Raw genomic sequence first — 6000 nt, 5'->3', positions numbered from 1 at the left:
GTAATTTGTGCACGACGCCTCACGAAAAATGAATCGGTTTCTTCTTCTTCTTTCTTTGTTTTTAAGAGGCTTTAAACTTTGCAGTTCATTCGCCTCTAGCCCAGTGAAGAGCCACAATAAAACCAGCCCAGAGGGGACTGGCGAAAGGGAAACCAAAAAAAATCACTCATCAGATCTGTCCGCTCGACTCTCGGTTAAAGAAGAAGGTAGGAAGGGATCCTATGCTTCATAAGATATTTAATATATGCTGTAAAGAAAAGTAAAAATTTACTGATCTGAGGACCAAAGCAGTAACGAAGCACAAGTGACCCAGCGAAAGGCGTGTTCCAAAGCCAAAAAACAAAAAGGCCCTTCTCAGGAGGATAGGAAGGAAAGGAGTGGAAAGGATTTGGGTGGGATTAGTGGAGTGGGAGGGGGTGGGAGTGGTATGGGAAGGAAAGAGGGGAGGAGTAGGTGTGGGGTGGGGTGAAATGAAATGAAATACAGTTTGAATAGATAATAAAATATAGTGGTTTTGAATTTAATGGTATATAGTATAGCTGAAAAATGGAGAGGTTTATTTAATGAATTTATCCTCCTTGGTGAGTGTGGCTGTAGGAATAGGAAGTTGATTAAAGTATAATGTAATGGATAGAAGATAGATGTGGGTATGAAAGTATATATTATATTATTTGTTATTTATTATTATTGAATGCGTGAATATACATGTATGAATACCTTCCTTCCGACCCGTACATACATGTGTATACACACATAAACACGCATACATGACTGTGAAGTGGCGAACTTTAATAAGCAATTTCCAAGGTATTTAGTATTTCGGTTTAGATTTTACCAAAGAAGTCGGTTTCTTTCAGAAACGCAATTAAATTGGTTTCTTGGGTCTCGTCTCTACTGAGGATATCTCGGAGACTCTGACCTATGTTGTGTCGGACTTGAGCATCTTTGGTATGTTGACATTCAAGTAAAAGATGGCTAACGGAAACCGGAGCTTCGTTGCAAGCACATTGGGGTTTTTCGGCTCTGCAGAACAAGTGTGAGTGGGTGAAGTTAGTGTGCCCAATTCGAAGACGGGTAAGGACTTGCCTTTCCTTACTATTGAGACGGTCCTCCCAAGGAAGAGTGGAATTTTTGATTTTATGAAGATGAGTGGGACGGCTGTTTATCCAACCTATGTCCCAACTTTCACGGACTTGCTGTTTTACCCAGCGTACAATGTCAGATGGAGGACAGGGCATGTCTGGGGGTTCTATTTTGCTGCCCTTGCCGGCCAGTATGTCGACGGCTGTGTTCCCGCGGATTCCTGAGTGACCAGGAACCCAGCAGAAGGAGATGTTTTTATTTGAAGCAGCCTCTTCTGTTTGCTTAATCCATGGGTGTTTGCTGTTTCCACTTAGAAGATCGTGGAGACAGCTAGCTGAGTCTGAGAATATTGTGGTAGGAAGAAACTCATGGGTGCATTCTTGGGTAGCTATTAAAAGGGCGAAAGCTTCCGCACTGAAGATGGAGCATTGCGGTGGAAGAGAAAAGCTACCAGTGTATCTACTCTCAAAGATTCCACATCCAACTCCATCGGCACTGACTGAACCATCTGTGTATACCTGGTGATTAATTTGAAAATTGGATGCAACGAGGTTATTGAAGCAGGCTTTGACTTTTGGAGAAGGGTCTCCCGCCCGAACTGCCTTGAGAAGTTCAAGGTTAATGTTCGGCGGTTTGACGTTCCAATTTCTTCCCGTCGCAGATGAACGTTCACATATATCGGGAAGATCTTTGTTCGTGAGATTTTTGAATTATGTTTTAGCTCTATGTATTAATGGGACATTGTGGTCGCTTTCGGGGAGTGACAAGTGACGGATGGCTTTATTAGTGATGGCTTTTGTTACCAGGGTGAAGGGAAGTTGCCCACTTTCTGCCATTACAGCAAGAGTAGGACTGGTGGGAAAAGCGCCAATTGTGAGCCGAATTGCTTTATTGTAAATTGGTTGAATGGTGTTTAACACCCTGTCCCCTCCACGGCTGAAGGTGCCTATTCCGTAAAGGATTTGTGGGACCAACCAAACATTTACAACATTTAGCAGCGTCTTTCTATGGCCAGAGGCTAGGTTGCCTGCGATAGCCTTGATGATGTTCAATTTCTTTCTGGTGGCTATTTTGGTCTTTTGGGAATGTGATAGGAAGTTGAGTTTCTTGTCGAAAGTAACCCCTAGTATTTTCAATGTCCTCATTGTAGGGATCGGGATTTTGTTGAGCTGAAGATAGGTTCTCCTTCTGAGAGCTTTTCCGATATGTATGTGTTTGGATTTCTCCGGGGAAAGTTTGAAACCTGTTTTTAGAGCCCAGTTTTGGATGGAGTCTAAGGTTTTTTGAAGCCTCTTTCTCTGAATTAAGCCGAAGCAGCTCGTAGAGATAAGAGTGATGTCATCTGCATAGACTATGATCTTTATATGGTCCGGGATAATCTCGAATAGAGATTGCATGGCAATGTTGAAGAGGGTTGGTGAAAGTGCTGAGCCTTGTGGGAAGCCGTTTTCTGGGATTTTTAGAGAAGATTGGTGGTGGTTAATAACGGTTTTGAAAGACCGCTTTTCTAGAAAACTTTTAATGAAGAGACCTAATCTCCCACGAATCCCCCAGTCGAAAAGGCTTTTCAGCACTGGGTACCTCCATGCCCGATTGAAGGCCTTGGATAAATCCAGGGAAACAATATCAATGTGCTGTAGTTTTTCAGTTGCGTCGTCTAGGATTTTTTCGATTGCTACAAGGCAATCTTCTGTACCTTTTCCCGCACGGAATGCGAATTGTCTGGGATCAATCAGCTTATTTGACTCTAGAAAAGTCGTTAAGCGTCGATTGATCATTTTTTCCAAGACTTTCCCAACACAACTTAGGAGAGTGATGGGGCGGAAATTGTCAAGAAGATGATTGTTCATGTCTGGTTTCGGGATACAGATCATTAAACCCTCTTTCCAGCAACTGGGGAGGGTTCCACTGTCCCAGACTTTGTTGAGGAGCTTCAGAAGTGCTTTTTTCCCGAGATGGGGTAGATTCTTAAGCATAGGGTAGCTGATGTCATCAGGTCCTGTGGATCCTTGTTTGACTTTGTTCAGTACCCAATCGAGCTCTTTGAGGGAGAGGTTTTTGTTGAAGTCAAATTCCACATCGGTATGAAAATCGATGGGAATTCTTTCGCATTCCGTTTTGTGGGTTAGGAAGGTTTGGTCGTAGTTTTGATTGGAGGAGGCGGATGCAAAGAAATCTCCAAACGCCTCGGCGATGATTTTCCGGTCATTGGTGTATTGACCGTTAATTAGAAGATTATATTCTTTGCTCCTTTTCTTGCCATGAAGCCTGCCAATCTTACTCCATAACTCCTTTGTTGACGCGTTGGGATTAATTTCGCTGACGAATTTAACCCAACTGTTGTGCTTGGCTGTGTTGATAGCAGTCTTAGCTTCTTTGCGAGCCCTTTGGAACTCTGTAAGCAGAGTGGGTCTCAGTGGGCTGTCCGGATGGGCCTTTCTTAATTTGCGTAGGGCCTTACGTCGACCTTTGATCGCTGCCTTCAGCTCAGGCGACCGCCATGGGACACATTTCCTGCCAGGGATGCCACTGGTTCTGGGGATGTGCACCATTGCAACTTCTAGGACAACTTTGGAGAATTCCTCGGCTGTCCAATCTCGTTTAGCGGAGAGGCGGTTTTCAATGTCAAACTGATAGCCAGCCCAGTCAGCGTGTTCAAATTTCCATCTTGGCCTTGTTGAAAACTCTGGAGAAGTTTGGCCGAAGGAAGTGAAGATTGGAAAATGATCGCTTCCGCAAGTATCATCGTGGATGTTCCAAGAAAGTTTTGAAGATAGTTTGTCTATAGTATATACTATAGTGAGATCGATGGCTGAAGTAGTACCAGAATAATGGATTCTGGTGTGTTGGCCGTTGTTAAGAAGGAGAAGAGAATGGTCGGATATGAAATCCTCAATGATGGATCCTTTTCGATCGAGGTATGCACCTCCCCAGGCGTATGAGTGGGCGTTGAAATCACCCATAAGCATGATTGGGGCGGGAAGTTGGGCGAACAGATGGTCCAGTTGTCCGCGTAGAGTGTTCGGATCGGAATCATTAGTGATGTAGATGCTAACGACGGTGATTGGAGAGGGGTGTTTAATGCGCACTACCACTGCCTGAAGGTCAGTGGTAATGGGAAGAAGATCATGTGGAGTGCCATCCTTGATTGCGATTGCAACTCCGTTTTTTGAGGGGTTGGGACTTTAAAGTATGTGATGTACTTTGAAATAAAATTTTTATCGAAGTTGTTTGGAGTCATAGTTTCTTGAAGGGCTATGGCTGTGGGATTAGAGTTCGAAATAAGCATTTTCAATTCTAAAATATTTTGTCGGATACTTCTGATGTTCCATTGTATCCCGAATTTCTGTGTTGGAGTGAATGTGTTGGTGTTTTTAACTCTAATTTCTAAGTCTTAATTGTGTGTATGCTTGAACTATCCAAAGAGGATTAGTTCGATGGTTCTTTACTCTTGGAAAGAGAAGCTTTCTTCGAGGTATTGATGTCGTTCTTGTTTGGTGCAGAGGTATTTGGAGAGTTTGTTGTGTGTGTGTTGTTTTTTGTGGAATGTGCCTTGTTGTTGTTGTTTTTTGTTTGATGTGTGTTGTTGTTGGTGTTGTTGTTTCTTGTTGGTGTTGTAAAGTTGTTATTTGTTGGTGGTGTAGTTCTTAGATCGTTTTTTGTTCTTTTCTTGTCTTTGTTAGTTTGGGTTTCATCTTCAGATTTTGGATCTGCATCTGGGGATGAACCTTTCGAAATTTTTCTTTTGTTTTTTTTCGGGCCTTCAGAGGTATACATAGAAATTACCGATTCACTATCGGATTCGGTTGTTGAACTTTCAGTAGACGATTCTGTCATGGTTGTGTCTATGATTGAGGGGGTGCTTTCGCGACTAGAAGCGGCCGAAACGGCCGAGGCGCAGCTGCATTTGCACTTGCAGCCAGCTACTGGTTCCCGAATGTTGAGCCTGTCTTGCAAGACGCTCGAATAAGTTGGACCATTTTGGGTGTTGGAAATGATTTTTGCTTCTTTGTAAGAGATACCACGATCGATTCTTATTTTTGTGATTTCATTTTCTTTTAGCCATACGGGGCACTTCCTGCTGGAAGAGGAGTGGTTCCCTTGGCAATTAATGCATAGTGCTGGGGTATTACACAATTTAAAATTGAAATCTTTGGGGTGTTCATTGCTGCAATTTCTGCAAAGCGGATTTTCACGCTTGCATCTTTTGCTGGTGTGTCCGAAATTAAAACATTTGAAGCACTGCATTGGATTCGGATAGTAATTCCGAGTCCCAGCGCGAATGAAACCGAAATAAATGAATTCGGGAACAACGGTTCCACGAAGCGTTATGATTAGTGTAGCTGTGGGGATAATTTCTTCTCCTTCCTTTCTGGTGATTCGCTTGACATCGATCACTTTCTGATCGGAAAGCTCTTTCAGCAATTCAGTTTCGGTTATATTAATCACGTCTCTGCATGTAACCACGCATTTTCGTTGGTTTAAGGTGGGGTGGAAGATAATCTCTACAGGTGTGTTGTCAATGAGTTTATTAATTTGGAGAAGCTTACCTACTGATTCCTCGTCCCTGGTGGTAAGAATATATTGAAGGTTCTTTTTTTCGTCTCTCTGTGGTTTGGCACTGTTGAAGTTTTTGAAGTTTTTGATTGCCGACGTTATAGTTTTGCTGACTACGAAGGGGTTGGATGGGAGAGCCTTGTCTCCTGTAGCCCTCAAAAGCAGTATCTGCAGGTTGCCATTCGATGGGTCCGCCCAAAGTGGAGCGGTGGCTTCGGTTGGCTTACCTTCATAGAGGTTTGTAGCCCGGCCTCTCGGAGGCCCTGAGCTACTGGAAGCCATGTTGATTGTCGGCTACACCTTAGGTATGGCCGGAGAAAAAAATTTTCTTCTGCAGAGCACTTTATCAATGATTCAATA

Source organism: Toxorhynchites rutilus, chromosome 3 (genome assembly GCF_029784135.1).
Source record: "Toxorhynchites rutilus septentrionalis strain SRP chromosome 3, ASM2978413v1, whole genome shotgun sequence".
Taxonomy (NCBI): domain Eukaryota; kingdom Metazoa; phylum Arthropoda; class Insecta; order Diptera; family Culicidae; genus Toxorhynchites; species Toxorhynchites rutilus.
Note: the sequence above shows the minus strand (reverse complement) of the source record.